The following is a 19,837-nucleotide window of genomic DNA, read 5'->3' on the forward strand; positions in this document are numbered from 1 at the left end:
TGAACGCTCCCTAAATTTCGTACAACACAAACATCAAAGCGAGGTCATGGAGTTCCGTCATAATCTTGACAAATACCTATATTTTGTGTAACGAAATTTTTTGAAAGATTTTAAAATCATGTCTACTACTTTGAGGTGTTAAAGAGTATCTTGAGAAATTGTCATAGAATTAGCACATAAAATGCAGCTCCTTGCTAGCGAATTTTACCTTAAATTGTTTAGTGACTTGCCACCAGCGTATCGCCATACTGATGTCGTGACAGAAATATTACTGTGTAATTTTGAGGCATCGGATCGTAAATTATATGTTGTAAAATTTAATCAAAGATGAACGTAAAATTCAGTTCCGTACATTTTGTAAGGATAGAGTTGTAGGCAAATGACATATAATCAGTGCAGATGTCGACATTTCGATGCATATCACGTACTTGTTGGTGCTTTGTAAAGTGACCAGCTTTGTTCGAGCGTTAAATAGAATGATTCCTTACAAGTGGTTTCTATTTCGTTATTCATTGCGTTGGCGTATACCTGTCAGATAGAGTTCAATACATGTTGCCTGAAAAAACCCAGCAGTTATTGTCTGTTGTCAGTTGAGGTCAACACACATGTGGGAGAGTATACGTCGATGCTGATTACAAACCCCATAACATCGCCTATCACCATGTGTAACCATATAATACATAGATATTCACAAAAACATGTATGATGGGTCATAGCAAGTGATAGGCAGCAGAAACGTGTGTTGTGGCCATAGATGGCGCTAGACACTGCCTGTCCTTGCAATCTGAGAGTGGGAAATCCCTCATATTGACTTTGCACGCTAGTGGCCTTGAGCACAGGAAAATAGGCCCGAATACTATGTCTATATTACGTATTGATTTTGCAATTTGTGGTGTTTTATCAAAGGTAACTTTATTCTAAAGATATTTCCAATCACTGTAAGTGATCAGATCCATCAATACCTCTAGTTGGTCAGAAATCACTTCTAATTTGAATATAATAGTCCTACGCACTGTGATATATATAGTTCGGAGAGACACGTTTTCAGGGGAGTCACACCATAGACAGCATGCAGTGAGCACCAGATTTTTGGGCGGCTGACTTGAGTTGGTTTTGGACAGCAGCAAGTGTGCGATTTTGGACCAAACAGCTACTAGGGTCGAGATGTGTATGCCATCCTGATGTACAGAACATTTCTGTGAAGTTGTAGTCGGAATTGGCGAATTTGTGGACCTCTGAAGCCGGATTTTGTGCCTTGTATGTGTTGACCACGGACACGTGTATTTGCAGAAAGTGCTGACTCATTCAAAGGTATGGCTATTCTATTACGAAGTCTATGTACAGCTGTTGTGAGTGTGCTGTTGGTGAAACCAGCCATGCATATCAGTCGCTGTGTTTGAGCACCTCCTTACTTGAATTTAGAGGCTGTTTAGCAGAAACTGTTGCACTTATTGCTAGAGAATACTGGACAGTGCGTAATGTTGCAGTTACTGAACAGTTTTAAGGCCTAAGACATTTGGACAGCCAGAGTATTAGTGCCTGACCAGTGTCTAATAACGAGAGTATTATATGGTCTGCTGTGATTTCCTGCCAAGTGTGTGCTACGTCCATGTGAATTCACAGCGGGTACAACTCTTCCAACCTGTTGAAGGAGGTGAGGTTGACTAGTGCATTGAGAGACTTTGTTGGGAAGCAGACGACTGTTGGAGCTGGGCCGTTTATTCAAGCAGCTGTGAAGTGTAATATCGTGTGTATATGATTTAAAGGAATATAATATAGATATGATTATTACATGTGAAGTGAATATTTACTTGCATTGCTGGAAAGCAAATATTTAATTACATTGTTAAGAAACTTGGTTATTTACTTACATTGCTGGAAAAAAAATATTTAATTGCATTGTTAAGAAACCTGGTTATTAACTTATATTGCTGGAAAACAAATATTTAATTGCATTGCTAAGAAACTTGGTGTGATTCTTATCGGAATACATTAGCATGTGTTAGGACTAAAATGTAAACTCATTTACATGTCACGCATTTACATATCATGCATTGACATATTGTGATTTGAGTTACCGAGTTGAATTATTTCGCAAAAAATTTAGGGAATATTGGTTATGTTGATGTAGACTGATTTGGATTATTTGGATTATCCTCATTCATTACATCTTCCTTTCATTTCGATTGGATTATTCCATTTATTATTAAAGGTTTGTTGAAAGTATAGAATATTATCAGTTTTCAATATTTACCAGAGACTATGGTACATTTTGTCCTGAATGATTTGCTTGCATAATTTCTTTGGTTTGTAAGATTGCTGAATGTGGAGCACCTTTATTCAGAGATAGTAGGGATAGTCTAGTTTTTTGTGCTCAGTGATACAAGTTGCATTTTGGCAAAGTAGCCGAGTGTTTACAACCAAGTGTGTATTTTGAGTTACTCGAAAGCGAATTGATTCGTTCACTCATTTACTAGTAGAGTACGTGCGATATAGTGATACATAGCGAGTTTATGCTAACGAACAGTTGCACATTTTGGCAATTCATTCGGTAAAAGCTGTGTACAATTGTAGTACGCTGTATTGAATGCTGTAGTTATTTGATGAGTTATTTATTTGCTGTAATTTTGCTGTGAAGCGACTTTACTATCCTGTGTTGTTTTGGAAGATAATACATTCAATTTCAATTTTACCTAAATGCTGCTTTGCTTGTCTTCTGTCTACCCCTCCCTGATTCTAGACACCCATAAGTTTCATATGCCTGGTACATATCAAAAATTGAATTCCAGACTAGATGCCCCAGAGAGTAAACAACTTCTTTATGTAATTCATGCTTGTTTTGAGTTAGTCCGGCAAGAAATTGGTTACATAAATGGCGCCCAATGGGGGGCTTGGAATTCGATAGGACTTTGGCTAGTTTTTTGTTCGGATCCATATGCAGGGTGTTCTGGATTACATTTTGGTGGAGACAGTTGCAAAACCTTTCAGTGAATATATTTAGAAGTGATTTTTCCTCCACAGGGAGATTACAGTAGTAGAGACTTCAGGAGAGTTGAATGAGCATTGCCTGTTGTCTAGTAAAAGATTAAATCCCTGGAGGAGTGTGTACTTGTAAGAAGATAACTGTATGTTTGTAGTATTTGAATTGCTTTGAGTTATTATTGTACGTTGAGGTGTTTTACTTTAGTTCTTTATCAAATCAGAAATTATGGCACAAAAGTTTGATATTGATAACACAATTAAGAAAGAGGTTACTTCTCAGGAAGCTATCCCCAAGCCATCACAATTAGCATGGTCAGTCGATGGTGTACGACCTGGCCGAGGTCATGGTGCATATAGATATTCCCCTGAAACTCCGATGAAAGAATGGAAGTTTCGACAACCAGGTCATATGATGGCAGAAGACAGAGAAAGGAAATCTAGATTAGATGAACTGGAGGAGATACTAAAGCAGAAAGAGGCAGATGTTGAACGGCTTCAATCACTACTCCAGAGGCAGGAACAGTTGAAAGACAGAAGAAAATGTTAGACTCAAGCTGTGGTATGAGCTACAGCATGTTGAGGAGGAGACTGAACATTCAGCGACTCATCAGGAAACTGTCTCAGGAAGGACTGATAATAATGACGCTTCTGATGGTATGGTACCAATAGCTCTATATCAATCTCTAAGACTCCTGATTCTCTGGGGATACTGATCTAAAGATGGACTCCGACTTTGAGCTGTGGAAATATGAGGTGGAATGTCTTCAGTAGGACCAATCCCATAGCAGTAGAACAGATATGGATCGTGATGCTACTCTTGAACAGATTATACACAAACTGAAAAGTAGCTTTGGTGAGGTGGAATCGGGTGCCATGCTTTTAGAGAAATTTTATAGGAATAACAGACAGGGAGATGATGAGAGTGTGTCCCAGTATGGAAACCGTCTGGAAGCTGAAATACATGCAGTCCGAAGAAGAGGTGGCATAAGTCAGAGAGCCATAGAAGAGACCTTGAAAACAGTGTTTTGGAGAGGATTGAAATCTGATCGGATCTTTGATGTGCTACGTCCAGAAGTAAGGAGGGACACTAGTTTTGAGCAGTTGATTGCACTTGCTAGAAATGTGGAACAAGAAGGTAAGGAAAGGATCAGTGAAGAAAGAGGAAAGGTATCTACTAGGGGCAGAAATCAGCAGATCAAATCCGCTGGGGAGACCTCGAACACTGAGAGGGGAGTAATAGAAAAGCAGACTTTGGATGCAATACAGTTAGCAGTTAAAGGAATACATGACCTTAATGAAACTATGAAAACTCAGGCAGATCAGATGAAGTTCTTAGAGAATGAACTTCAAAATACCAAGGAACAATACCATGAATTAAAGTTCACAATTACTAGCCCAGCACTACAACCCAGATCATCAGAAACATATCCAGTGACTAGGCAGGATGTTACAGAAAATTCAACATATTCATCCAAATCCGGTGTGCTTCAACTGCAATGAATCTGGACACATTGCTCGACAATGTACAAAGCCAAAGAAAGCAGAAACCAGATCATGCTATAAATGTGGTAAGGTTGGACATCTAGCCAAGCAGTGTACTCAGAGACGTAAACAGACATCACAAAAAACCCCTTCCAACATGTGTCAGCTGTATGAGGCTCGTGTAGGTAGAAAACCAATCCAGATTCAACCTCAACGTGTTGGTTTAGTTGGTGGAGCAATGGAAGGAATTGTATCTGTGGACACTGGATAGCAAGTTTCGACAATAAGCAAGGCATACTATGATGAGTGGCTGTCTTTAGTGCCAATTCAGTCGACAGAGCAGTCCTTGGAAATAAAAGGAGCAATGATCAACCTATTCCCATTATTGGAGTCATTGAGGTGGTTATGTCCTTCCCAATAGATGTGTTTGGCAATGACAGTAAGTATGCAATTCCTGCACTTGTAGTACCATCCACAGAATAAAATAATCGCAATCATACCAATCCATAATCCAATGACAGTAGGTCAGAATTCGTAAGACAATAGTTGTAAACATAGCCACAAAACAGCACAGAACAGACAGTAAATAGACGGTACACAAACAAAGTCAAACAACACTGAAGTACCAATATTAGTTGGAACCAATCTGCTGGAACTGTTTCTGAGAGGATCATTCAGAACAAAGAATCGAGAGGTGTTAAATCAATGAGAATATCTGCTATGGCGATTCAAAAAGCTTGATGCCCGAGACAGATTTGTTGGACCAAAAGGAGATCTTGATTATGTTAAGGCATTGTCTCGTTAACAAGTACAGTTGGAACCTGGTTGCATGAATACTATCTGGGGTCGTGCAAGAAGAGGACCATCTGGAGATCAATATGTAGTCACTGTGGAACAAACTCGTGAGATGACTGGTCAATTTACAACAAGCCCTGCCGTTACAGTCCTTAACCCCTTGACTACCAAGGCCAATGTATTCCTATATACCAGGCCCCTTATGTAAATATTGATAAAATCTGGGGTGTGGTCATTGCATGAACACTGCTTAGAGTAAAAATTAAGTAAGTACCAATAAACCATATATTTTCTGAATCAGCATGAAATTTCCCACTTTTTCATACATAAATTTTGTATTTCCAGGTCACGTGACTGATCACATGACACGTCATGTGACCAGAGTTGGCAAAGAATATGAATATTTGAAGCATTAGGACGTGTTTTGAATCCATAAAATGATGCAAATTTGAATACAGTTGCAATTTTATGGCTTTGTATTTACATATATGTAATAATAACTACCCTTTACTTTATTTATAGATGTACCTATTTAAGATTTTTCTCACAAAAGGCAGAGTAAATGAACCACAAACATCAGCATCTGACATGATTCTGTATTTGAAAAATCAACACATTTTATATTTGTAAACACCTGCTTTATGTCTTCCTTGCAGAAACTTGCATCGAAAATGGTTATGATTTATCAAGTATATTTCACAATATTTAAAAATAAATTTTAGGGAACAACATATCACATGACCAAACACATGACCAGTCATGTGACCAGTCATATTGATAATATGGCTGCTATAAAATTTCACTGGCTTATAGTAAAAAAACTGTATTTCCTCTAGTTTCATTCACGAATATTGCTGTTAATAGAACATATTTACATATAAATCATTTGTTTCCAATAAATAAACATTTCATATCATTAAAAAAAAACCAATAAACATCTTTGCAATCGTCTGTACTTCTGAAACTGTAAACGATCAGCTCGACGCTTCAGTGATCAGCCTGACCTTTCAGGGTCAAGGTCATGGGTCACGACATTTGCTTCCGGATTTTGGCCATACTCAGACTTACGGGGGCGCAATCACATTCTGGCCAGATCGGAATACATCAATCTTAGTTGCGCTGCATGCCGGTGCCGAAATTACAGGATTTTTAGCGACAAAAACGAAGCAAATACGCCTATTTAACTGTGCTGGATATTTCCGGCACTCAAGGTATATGGTAATTCAATATGGCGCCGGAAATATCCGGCGCCATAGGTAGTCAAGGGTTAAATGTCAGCAGACTAAATCCAAAGTTCCAGTTTGTGTGCAAAATATATCATCGGTTCCAGTGACCATTCGACCAGGGGAGGTGATAGCAAAAGCTTTGGCAGTTACTTGGCTCGGAAGACCAGATGAAAGACCAAGAGATATTGAGACGGATATAAATCAAGAAAAGTCTGAGGTTGTGCCACAGGAAGTTGACGGTCCTACTGGTCGGGAAATCACTCTGACCAATGGTGTGAAATTTGATATGTCAGACTCTCCAATCACTGATATGCAACTAAAGAAAACCCAGGATCTGTTACAGCAGAAAATATCTGTATTCTCAGCACACGAGAATGATTTGGGGTATTGTTCAGAGGAGAAGCATCGCATCCGCCTTACTGATGACCAACCAATCAAAGAGAGATATAGACGTATTCCACCTGCTATGTATGAAGAAGTTAGGCAAGTTATAAAGGGGATGTTAGATAGTGGTGTTATTCGAGAATCCACAGTCCTTGGGCAGCTCCAATTGTCTTGGTTGGCAAGAAAGACGGACATACAAGGTTGTGTATAGGTTATAGAAAATAGAATGCACGCACCATTCGGCTACGCTTTACCCAGGATTCATGATAGTTTGGATGCTCTCGGAGGAGCTAAATGGTTCTCTTCTCTCGATTTGAAGTCTGGTTATTGGCAAATAGGCATGGCAGATGAAAATATAGAAAAAACCACTTTTGTTACCCCTGTTGGATTTTTGGAATGTACAACTATGCCAATGGGGCTAACAGGGAGTCCAGCTACATTCCAAAGATGTATGGAAAAATGTTTAGGTGACTTGCATTTGAATATTGGTTTACCTGGATGATATCATCATCTTTGCCAAGACATTTGAAGAGCACTTGGAGCGGTTAGGAAAAGTATTTGATAGATTGGAGGAGAAAGGGCTCAAACTCAAACCAAGTAAGTGTCAGTTATTGAGAATGAGCTCAAAGTTGGGCTACCTACAAGACGAAAGAATCAGCATGGGAGATTTAATGCTAGAAGGCAAATCCCTGAGTTTAGGTGGAGAGATGAACATCAGCAGGCATTTGACACAATTATTCAGAAACTGACCAATCCAACAGTCCTGGCCTATGCAGATTATACGAAACCATTTGAACTACATGTAGATGCCAGTTCCATTGGGTTGGGAGCAATTTTGTACCAAGGAGAAGGGAAACACAAATGGGTCATCATGTATGCCAGTTATGCCAGTAGAGGTTTATCAAGAAGTGAGAAAAATTACCCAGCACATAACTGGAATTTTTGTCATTAAAGTGGGCAGTAACCGATTCCATGATTACCTCTATGGTAACAAGTTTGTGGTGGTAACAGATAACAGCCCCCTCACATATGTAAATAAAAGTGCCAAACTTGATGCAACTGGTCATCGATGGCTGGCAGCTCTGGCTACATACAACTTCAGCTTAGTATATAATCCAGGATGACAAAACAATGATGCAGATGGTTTGTCTCGCAAAGATTGGTTGCCAATAACGATGATGATACTTTGAGATTGAACAAGGAAGAAGAAATGGTACTAATGTCAGAAGAGGAGATGACTGCGATATGTCATCAGGTATCAAATCTGGCTTGGGTGGAAGCCATTACATGCATGGAAGCATCACTTCCCAAGAGTTTGTGTGAACCACCAGTACTTCCTGGGACAGCCGCATTAACCTCTGTCACAGTGGAGGAATGGAAGAAGTTGCAACAGATGGACCCAGATATTGACCTATTGTATAAGTATCGAGAAAGAAAACATCCTCCTTCTAAAGACGAAAGAAGCCAGGAGAACAGTGCTGTAGTTGCAGGCCTCAGAGAATGGAATAAATTGTGTTTCAAGCATGGTGTATTGTATTGTGGAAGCGCATAGGAAGTGATGGTGGAACACAATATCAGCCGGTATTACCCTCCAAATACCGTGGAAAAGCTTTAGAAGGTGTGCACGATGTTGTTGGTCATCTGGGTCAAGAACGAACTCTTGAATTACTACGAGCAAGGTTCTACTGGCCTTTCATGAGTAGGGATGTGGACCAGAAAATTAAAACCTGTGAGAGATGTACGAGGCGCAAACTTCAGTCTAGCCAACAGGCATTTGCTCCACTGACAAACATCAAAACAACTCAACCACTTAAATTGTTGTGTATGGACTATCTAACAGTTGAAGATGGGAAGGGTGGAGTCGGGAATATCCTTGTAATAACAAATCATTTCACCAGATATGCTGTGGCTATACCTACTCCAAATCAGAAAGCGAAGACAACTGCAGAGCATTTGTACAAACACTTCCTTCTCCATTATGGCTTACCAGGGAAACTCCATTCTGACCAGGGCAGGGATTTTGAATCTAAGGTGATCCGTCAACTGTGTGATATCCTAGGCATAGAGAAGACTCGTACAACACCGTATCATCCTCAAGGTAATCACAACAATAAAACTACTAACACACAGGGTTTGGGTGAAAAGTGGGGAGCATTTATTAGAACTGTGCAACCACTCCCCATGAACCTCCGGGTGGGAGGGTGGGAGAAATGGGAAAACACTACACAACTTGTGAATGCTAGCCTAACGGGCGACTGCAGGGGTTACCCGGATGTACATTGCAAAGCACCCTCATGCAACATTCCAATCATATGTAAAAAAGTTTTAAACAGGGTTCAAAAACAGTGAAATCACAACAATAAACTGCTAACACACAGGGTTTGGGTGAAAAGTGGGGAGCATTTATAGGAACTGTGCAACCACTTCCCAACAACCTACCAAACTCACCCGAACCCTTGGCTGGAACCATCAACTTAAAGGGAACCAGAGGAAATGGCTTTAGACATACTCTGAGTAACACGGAAGATATCAACCAGAGGTAAAGAAAGATAACGGCGGTAAGCATCACTAGCCCAGTCGCCGTGCATACGCAGTAACTCTAACGGAACCTGGCAATGAAATGCGAATGAGCAGCCTCCCCTGCGGAAACTGTGGCCTGAATAGCAGGTAAAGGAGAGGCCGGCAAGGCGGATGAGTTTGGACAGCGCACCGGAGAAAACCCGGGCAGAAAGAGGGATAAGACTGCCAGGGGTCCCGGAAGGAACTGAGAATGCATGCGACGAGCTATCTGCTGGAATAAGCTGGCACATTTTTCTGTACGCAGCGACGGGACATAAAATGGATCCCGGAATACAACAAATTGGTAAGGAAAGTGAGCGTTCTCCAAATTGTATCGTTTTGCTCCATTTAACATCAACAATGAGGCAATGACTGAAAACTCGTATGCTGCCTCTGGTAACCTGCTTCGAGGGGTCAAAGGTGACAGTGCTTGAAGGCACTAAATTGCTTTTCCTGAAAAACCCAAAGAAGGCAATTAAGAAACAACTCCATAACGCAGCATGCACAGGTTTATCAAAGTCTAAGAATCGTGCAAACTGTAAAAGTATGGATGGTGTAATAGGAAGCTTCTGTTTTGGAAGGCAAGAAAGCTCCTTCTTTAGAGCACGTAGTGAAAGAGAAACAACAAAATCTGACAGTGGCTCTACATCGTACCCGTTATAAAGTGCAAAGTGTTTCAGTCTCACTTTAAAATTCAGCAGAGTTACGTAAGCTGTAACTGTATGGGATAGAAACTCGAAAAACATGCAAATAACAAGTGGATCAAAGGTAAGGGCGGGAGGTGGAAATAAAGGCAAAATAGCATATATGATGTGATGTGGCTTCTGAAATTACGACAAGTCCCGGTCGCGTAGGCCGACTTGCGACGTAAGGCTGTTTGATGGCTAAGTTCTATCCATAGTTGGGTGCGCAGTAGACCTAGTCCTGTAAGACAAATTACCAATCATGAGTAAAATAAAAAATGCGAGCGTCCACATTGCGCTCTGTTAAAAGTTTACTGCAAGGTAACTCATGAAATAATGAAGCAAAACGAGGATGTAAGCACCATCTGCTCAAATAGTCTGCAGCAATGTTCGTGCTACCAGGAATATGTTTCGCCCGGAGTTCAACTTCATAGCATGCACACCAAAAATGTAGTTCTCTAGCACTTGCTAGCATAAAATCGTCTCTGCCACGTCCACTGTTAATGACCGTCACTGTGGCCTCATTATCACAACCTACTGTGATACGTTGCCCACTCCATTTCTTACCCCAGAGTTTTATAGCAACAGTAACTGTTAACATTTCAAGGGCTGAAATATGCAAATTTAGTTCCACAATCTTTGATGGAAACTCTGCATAAAAGAATTCGCTGTCTGTGATGCCGCCACAACCTTTCAGGCATGCATCTGTTGTGAAAAGTTGATCAGGCTCTGACCAAGTGCTGTTGGAATAAGTGACACTCCATTATAAAGAGGTAAGAATTTTTCCACACACAAAATGTCTTTCTTAAAGGCTTTGGTGAGCCTTGTTTTGTGACTATTTGCGTTTTCGCAAAACTGCTAGCATTCTAGAAACAAACAAGCGACCCGGCCTAACACAGGCGGCGATAAACATCAACTTCCCTAAAATAGACTGAATTTCTCTTTTTGAAGCAACACGTCTATTAACCCAGGTCTGTAATTCAGCGAGTGTTTGTGATTGACGTTGCTCCGTAACAAACATAGTCATTGGAATCAAAACCCACTCCTAAAAAGATAAGACGAGTAGTGGGTGCGACGGCTTTGCCTTTATTTTCCGCGAGTCCAAGTTCGAGAAGCAAGTTCTGCAAGTTACTGTAGGAATCCCAGGCTCTCTCGGGGGAGTCTACCCCGCCAAAGTCATCAAGGTAATTGACGCTGTCAAAACCAGCCTGCCGATGCAGGAACGTGACCGCGTTAGTCACCCGTTGGCATGCCATTGCTGCGCTGCGAATGCCAAAGGGGAATACAATATCAAAGTAATAATATCCTCGCCATAAGTACCCTAATAAATGATAATCGTGCGGGTCCACGAACAATTGTTTATATGCTCTGCTCAAATCACATTTGTACATGAAGCATCCCTTTCCATGTGTGTGGATAAGTGTGGCAAAACTGTCCACTGATGGGTATGTCAAGTTGAAGTCCTCTGCTAGATACTTGCGCTGGGGAATGCCTTCGTTAACAGACGAGCCGGGAGAATAACTAAGATCTAATATCATGCGGCGGTCCGTGCTGTCTTTCTTTGGAACAGATGACAGTGGAGAAGCAGTGAGCGGTATACATAGCGGGTTAGTGCAAAAAGGACCTAGTGTTCCTCCACAAGTTACTTCATTAAATGAAGCCTTATCTATATGTTGACTGTTGTCGAGTGCAGATTTGTGGTTTCTGCCATAAGTCTGAGGTAATTGTTCTCTTTCATAACCCACCGGCCATCCAAATTCAAGAAAATCACAAAGTGAAGTGTCCTGGGAGTTGTGAAGCTGAGCCCTCCATGTGCAAATGTTAAGCTTTGTCGGTACCGGAATGCGAAGTCCTGTGTATTGTAGCGTCCTGACTTAAAGATAGCCTCATGCAGTCCTATCAAGTATTGGACATCATGTGATGACTGCGGTGGCCAATTCAGTCCTGTTGGATCTGGGAAGTCATGGTTTATGGCCTTCTCGTCAAGCGTAACGACGGATGAAGGTGCTGAATTTAGATCACTATGCATGGCATTGCTACTGTCTATAGATGTGCGGCGACTGTCTGGTAGACCACAAATAACTGAAAGCGGGTCCACTAGCGAATGCCCCTGAGAGGCTGAACCTTGGCTACTAACCAACGCAGGAGTTGGGTTCTCAGGGGGAGCAGAAATTTGCCTAATTTGCAGAATGGCAGCATGATCGCCGTGAATAATTTCATCCGTGACTTTGCTAATAGTGTCGCTAGAATCCAATACCTGAGAGGAAATGTCATGATGATAGCCTTGTGATTGTGTCAATGTGCAATGGTTACTTACTGTCCTTCTTACTGTACGACTTTGTTTCCGCAGTTGGCGTTTTCGCTGACCGTTCGTGAAACTGACATTTGATGATAGGATGTGAAGTGTACAGGCCTTTGTTTATACAGTTCACGCAGGCATGTAACTTCAAACATTTCTACACATAGATGCCAGCTCCATTGGGTTGGGAGCAATTTTGTACCAAGGAGAAGGGAAACACAAATGGTCATCATGTATGCCAGTTATGCCAGTAGAGGTTTATCAAGAAGTGAGAAAAATTACCCAGCACATAAACTAGAATTTTTGGCATTAAAGTGGTCAGTAACCGAGAAATTCCACGATTACCTCTTTGGTAACAAGTTTGTTGTGGTAACGGATAACAACCCCTTACATATGTAAATAAAAGTGCCAAACTTGATGCAACTGGTCATCGATGGCTTGCAGCTCTGGCTACATACAACTTCAGCTTAGTATGTAAACCAGGATGACAAAACGATGATGCAGATGGTTTGTCTCGCTAAAGATTGGCTGTCAATAACAATGATGATACATTGAGATTAAGCAATGAAGAAGAAATGGTACCAATGTCTGAAGAGGAGATAACTGCGTTGTGTCATCAGGTATCAAATATGGCTTGAATGGAAGCCATTACATGCATGGAAGCATCACTTCCCAAGAGTTTGTGTGAACCACCAGTACTTCCTGGGACACCCGCGTTACCCTCTGTCACAGTGGAGGAATGAAGAAGTTGCATCAGATGGACCCAGATATTGGCCGATTGTATAAGTATCGAGAAAGAAAACGTCCTCCTTCTAAAGACAAAAGAAGCCAGGAGAACAGTGCTGTAGTTGCAGGCCTCAGAGAAGGGAATAGATTGTGTTTCAAGCATGGTGTATTGTATAGGAAGCGCATAGGAAGTGATGGTGGAACACAATATCAGCTGGTATTACCCTCCAAATACCATGGAACAGCTTTAGAAGGTGTGCACGATGATGTTGGTCATCTAAGTCAAGAACGAACTCTTGAATTACTACGAGCAAGGTTCTACTGGCCTTTCATGAGTAAGGGTGTGGAACAGAAAATTGAAACCTGTGAGAGATGTACGAGGCGCAATATTCAGTCTAGCCAACAGGCATTTGCTCGACTGACAAACATCAAAACAACTCAACCACTTGAATTGTTGTATATGGACTATCTAACAGTTGAAGATAGGAAGGGTGGAGTCGGGAATATCCTTGTAATAACAGATCATTTCACCAGATATGCTGTGGCTATGCCTACTCCAAATCAGAAAGCGAAGACAACTGCAGGGCATTTGTACAAGCACTTTCTTCTCAATTATGGTTTACCAGGGAAACTCCATTCTGACCAGGTCAGGGATTTTGAATCTAAGGTGATCCGTCAACTGTGTGATATCTTAGGCATAGATAAGACTCGTACAACGCCATATCATCCTCAAGGTAATCACAACAATAAAACTGCTAACACACAGGGTTTGGGTGAAAAGTGGGGAGCATTTATTAGAACTGTGCAACCACTCCCCATGAACCTCCGGGTGGGAGGGTGGGAGAAATGGGAAAACACTACACAACTTGTGAATGCTAGCCTAACGGGCGACTGCAGGGGTTACCCGGATGTACATTGCAAAGCACCCTCATGCAACATTCCAATCATATGTAAAACAGTTTTTAACAGGGTTCAAAAACAGTGAAATCACAACAATAAAACTGCTAACACACAGGATTTGGGTGAAAAGTGAGAAGCATTTATTAGAACTATGCAACCACTCCCCAAAACCTACCAAACTCACCCGAACCTTGGCTGGAACCATCAATTTAAAGGGAACCAGAGGAATGGCTTTAGACATACTCTGAGTAACACGGAAGATATCAACCAGAGGTAAAGAAAGATAACGGCGGTAAGCATCACTAGCCCAGTCGCCGTGCATACGCAGTAACTCTAACGGAACCTGGCAATGAAATGCGAATGAGCAGCCTCCCCTGCGGAAACTGTGGCCTGAATAGCGGGTAGAGGAGAGGCCGGGAAGGCGGATGAGTTTGGACAGCGCACCAGAGAAAACCCGGGCAGAAAGAGGGATAAGACTGCCAGGGGTCCCGGAAGGAACTGAGAATGCATGCGACGAGCTATCTGCTGGAATAAGCTGGCACATTTTTCTGTACGCAGCGACGGGACATAAAATGGATCCCGGAATACAGCAAATTGGTAAAGAAAGCGAGCGTTCTACAAATTGGATTGTTTTACTCCATTTACCTTCAACAATAATACAATGACTGAAAACTCGCATGCTGCCTCTGTTATCCTGCTTTTGAGGGGTCAAAGGTGAAATTGCTTGAGGGCACTAATATTGCTTTTCCTGAAAAACCCAAAGAAGGCAATTAACCCCTTGACTACAAAGGCCATTGTATTCCTATATACCAGGCCCCTTATGTAAATATTGATAAATCTGGGGTGTGGTCATCGCATGAACACTGCTTACAGTAAAAATTAAGTAAGTACCAATAAACCATATATTTTTGAATCAGCATGAAATTTTTCCACTTTTTCATACATAAATTTTGTATTTCCAGGTCACGTGACTGATCACATGACACGTCATGTGACCAGAGTTTGCAAAGAATATGAATATTTGAAGCATCAGGACGTGTTTTGAATCCATAAAATGATGCAAATTTGAATACAGTTGCAATTTTCATGGCATTGTCTTTACATATATGTAATAATAACTACCCTTTACTTTATTATAGATGTACCTATTTAAGATTTTTCTCACAAAAGGCAGAGTAAATGAACCATAAACATCAGCATCTGACATGATTCTGTATTTGAAAATCAACACATTTTATATTTGTAAACACCTGCTTTAAGTCTTCCTTGCAGAAACATGCATCTAAAATGGTTATGATTTATCAAAAAATATTTCACAATATTTAAAAATACATTTTAGGGAACAACATATCACATGACCAAACACATGACCAGTCATGTGACCAGTCATATTGATAATATGGCTGCTATAAAATTTCACTGGCTCATAGTAAAACACTGTATTTCCTCTAGTTTCATTCACGAATATTGCTGTTAATAGAACATTTTACATATAAATCATTTGTTTTCAATAAATAAACATTTCATTTCATTAAAAAAACCCATAAACATCTTCGCGATCGTCCAATCAGCGTGACGCTTCAGTGATCAGCCTGACCTTTCAGGGTCGAGGTCATGGGTCACGACATTTGCTTCCGGATTTTGGCCATATTCTGACGTACGGGGGCGCAATCACATTCAGGCCAGATCGGAATACATCAATCTTAGTTGCGCTGCGTGCAGGCGCCAAAATTACGGGATTTTTAGCGACAAAAACGAAGCAAATACGCCTTTTTAACTGTGCCGGATATTTCCGGCACTCAAGGTATATGGTAAATGAATATGGCACCGGATATTTATGGCGCCGGAAATATCCGGCGCCATAGGTAGTCAAGGGGTTAAGAAACAACTCCATAACGCAGCATGCACAGGTTTATCAAAGTCTAAGAATCGTGCAAACTGTAAAAGTATGGATGGTGTAATAGGAAGCTTCTGTTTTGGAAGGCAAGAAAGCTCCTTCTTTAGAGCACGGAGTGAAAGAGAAACAACAAAATCTGACAGTTGCTCTACATCGTACCCGTTATAAAGTGCAAAGCGTTTCAGGCTCGCTTTAAAATTCAGCAGAGTTCCGTAAGCTGTAACTGTACGGGATAGAAACTCGAAAAACATGCAAATAACAAGTGGATCAAAAGGCAAGGGCGGGAGGTGGAAATAAAGGCAAAATAGCATATATGATGTGATGTGGCTTCTGAAATTACGACAAGTCCCGGTCGCGTAGGCCGACTTGCGACGTAAGGCTGTTTGATGGCTAAGTTCTATCCATAGTTGGGTGCGCAGTAGACTAGTCCTGTAAGACAATTACCAATCAAGAGTAAAATGCGAGCGTCCACATTGCGTTCTGTTAAAAGTTTACTGCAAGGTAACTCATGAAATAATGAAGCAAAACGAGGATGTAAGCACCATCTGCTCAAATAGTCTGCAGCAATGTTCGTGCTACCAGGGATATGCTTCGCCCGGAGTTCAACTTCATAGCATGCACACCAAAAATGTAGTTCTCTAGCACTTGCTAGCATAAAATCGTCTCTGCCACGTCCACTGTTAATGACCGTCACTGTGGCCTCATTATCACAACCTACTGTGATACGTTGCCCACTCCATTTCTTACCCCAGAGTTTTATCGCAACAGTAACTGTTAACATTTCAAGGGCTGAAATATGCAAATTTAGTTCCACAATCTTTGATGGAAACTCTGCGTGAAAGAATTCACTGTCTGTGATGCCGCCACAACCTTTCAGGCATGCATCTGTTGTGAAAAGTTGATCAGGCTCTGACCAAATTGCTGTTGGAATAAGTGACACTCCATTATAAAGAGGTAAGAATTTTTCCCACCACAAAATGTCTTTCTTAAAGGCTTTGGTGAGCCTTGTTTTGTGACTATTGCGTTTGAGCTTACGCAAAACTGCTAGCATTCTAGAAACAAACAAGCGACCCGGCCTAACACAGGCGGCGATAAACATCAACTTCCCTAAAATAGACTGAATTTCTCTTTTTGAAGCAACACGTCTATTAACCCAGGTCTGTAATTCAGCGAGTGTTTGTAATTGACGTTGCTCCGTAACAAACATAGTCATAGGAATCAAAACCCACTCCTAAAAAGATAAGACGAGTAGGGGGTGCAAAGGCTTTGCCTTTATTTTCTGTGAGTCCAAGTTCGAGAAGCAAGTTCTGCAAGTTACTGTGGGAATCCAAGGCTCTATCGGGGGAGTCTACCCGCCAAAGTCATCAAGGTAATTGACGCTGTCAAAACCAGCCTGCCGATGCAGGAACGTGACTGCGTTAGTCACCCGTTGGCATGCCATTGCTGTGCTGCGAATGCCAAAGGGGAATACAATATCAAAGTAAAAATATCCTCGCCATAAGTACCCTAATAAATGATAATCGAGCGGGTCCACGAACAATTGTTTATATGCTCTGCTCAAATCACATTTGTACATGAAGCATCCCTCTTCATGTGTGTGGCTAAGTGTGGCAAAACTGTCCACTGATGGGTATGTCAAGTTGAAGTCCTCTCCTAGATACTTGTGTTGGGGAATGCCTTCATTAACAGATGAGCCGGAAGGATAACTAAGATCTAATATCATGCGGCGGTCCGTGCTGTCTTCTTTGGAACTGATGACAATGGAGAAGCAGTGAGCGGTATACATAGCGAGTTAGTGCAAAAAGGACCTAGTGTTCCTCTGCAAGTTACTTCCTTAAATAAAGCCTTATCTATGTGTTGCAAGTTGTCGAGTGCAGATTTGTGGTTTCTGCCATAATTCTGAGGTAATTGTTCCCTGTCATAACCTACTTGCCAGCCAAATTCAAGAAAATCACAAAGTGAAGTGTCCTGGTAGTTGTGAACTTATAGAACCAAGCTCCTTGTGCAAATGTTAAGCTTTGTCGGTACCGGAATGCGAAGTCCTGTGTAATTGTAGCGTCCTGACTTAAAGATAGCCTCATGCAGTCCTATCAAGTATTGGACATCATGTGATGACTGCGGTGGCCAATTCAGTCCTGTTGGATCTGGCAAGTCATGGTTTATAGCCTTCTCGTCAAGCGTAACGACGGATGAAGGTGCTGAATTTAGATCACTATGCATGGCGTTGCTACTGTCTATAGATGTGCGGCGACTGTCTGGTAGACCGCAAATAACTGAAAGCGGGTCCACTAGCGAATGCCCCTGAGAGGCGGAACCTTGGCTACTAACCAACGCAGGAGTTGGGTTCTCAGGGGGAGCAGAAATTTGCCTAATTTGCAAAACGGCAGCATGATCGCTGTGAATAATTTCATCCGTGACTTTGCTAATAGTGTCGCTAGAATCCAATACCTGAGAGGAAATGTCATGATGATAGCCTTGTGATTGTGTCAATGTGCAATGGCTACTTACTGTCCTTCTTACTGTACGACTTTGTTTCCACAGTTGGCGTTTTCGCTGACTGTTCGTGAAACTGACATTTGATGATAGGATGTGAAGTGTACAGGCCTTTGTTTATACAGTTCAGGCAGGCATGTAACTTCCGACATTTCTTTCCGTTCGCGGGGTCGTCGTAAGGGCACTCATTTTTCCAGTTCCAACTGAAACACAAGAAGTTAAACTGTCCGCTTGTCTTTGATTTATCTGCTCCCTGATCAGTAGAGGTTTTCTCTGCCTGCTCTGTACGACCGACTTTGAAAGCCCAGTACGCTTAACCGTCGAAGTCGCCGTCCCAATTCGCATGACCCATTTCTATTTTGTTCAAAACCTTGGCATGAAACTTGCGTGTACTTTCCCATCCATAAAGAATCTTGTAATTTACCAAATCTTTCAAAAGACGGAGTCTTTGTTGGCATTCCATATCTGATATTAGCGGTGGCGTGTGTGAGGATCGCCAAGTAACCGGCCAGGAACCTGTCGAACGTCAACTGATGGTAATCGGCTGACTGAGTGGCTAGTAAGACGTCAACCATTACGCCATGAGGCCACAGTGTCGGTCTGACCACGTGGTCGTGGGGTTTGCTAAAAATACCGGACTTTCTCTTACCGGCGGGTGCTTTAGATGATGCTTCTTGATCGGTGAAAGGTATCCAATCTCGCAAATGATCTTCTGCTTGTTCTCTTAAATGCTGGTCCCCTCGAAGAGTCTCCATGTTTGAGACGTAGGAGAAGTTTCTTTGATGCTGCTGAGTAGAGTTGGCGCGTGGTGCCCTCATCATTTGGCTACATCTTGCCGCCGAGAGGTCTGCCAGGGCGGGAGTTGCTTGAGCTGCCTCTAAACATCGAATTTCTTTGTCTGCCTCTCTGATGCTGCATTCGAGCTGACTCAATACACTGTTTTCGGGCTTCGTCACCTTTCTCCTGGCACCAGGCATGTTGAAATATGGTCGCTGCTCAAAATAATGCAAGTTGAAACGAGAAACGAGAAAACACTACACAACTTGTGAATGCTAGCCTAACGGGCGACTGCAGGGGTTACCCGGATGTATATTGCAGAGCGCCCTCATGCAACATTCGAATCATACGTAATTAACAGTTTTTAACAGGGGTCAAAAACAGTGAAATGAACAATGTGAAAGATTCAACCAAACACTTCTTGACATGTTGGGGACGCTCCCTAGAAATAAGAGAACTGAGTGGAAGAAGTACATCACGGCTTTGGTTCACGCATATAATTGCATACGTAATGATAGCACTGGATATGCTCCATATTATTTAATGTATGGCAGACATCCAAGATCGCCAATCGATATTTACATGGGTTTACAACAGGACGACCCAAAGTGTGATGATTATAATACATATGTGA

At 41.7% G+C, this 19,837-nt stretch overlaps 1 long non-coding RNA gene across 4 annotated transcripts in view; it reads left to right on the forward strand.

Annotated features, from left to right (window-relative positions):
* The first annotated feature begins 687 nt into the window (after window positions 1-687).
* The window catches only part of LOC139127632 (uncharacterized), a 237,155-nt gene continuing 218,005 nt past the window's right edge, over window positions 688-19,837 (forward strand). The window contains exon 1 of one of the 4 annotated variants that reach the window (XR_011551066.1): window positions 688-1,311. This is a non-coding gene — a long non-coding RNA (uncharacterized lncRNA). The remainder of the gene's footprint in view (window positions 1,312-19,837) is intronic. The other 3 variants (XR_011551068.1, XR_011551069.1, XR_011551067.1) reach the window with 3 other exon arrangements.

The sequence above is a fragment of the Ptychodera flava genome, unplaced genomic scaffold (genome assembly GCF_041260155.1).
Source record: "Ptychodera flava strain L36383 unplaced genomic scaffold, AS_Pfla_20210202 Scaffold_34__1_contigs__length_2629520_pilon, whole genome shotgun sequence".
Taxonomy (NCBI): Eukaryota; Metazoa; Hemichordata; class Enteropneusta; family Ptychoderidae; genus Ptychodera; species Ptychodera flava.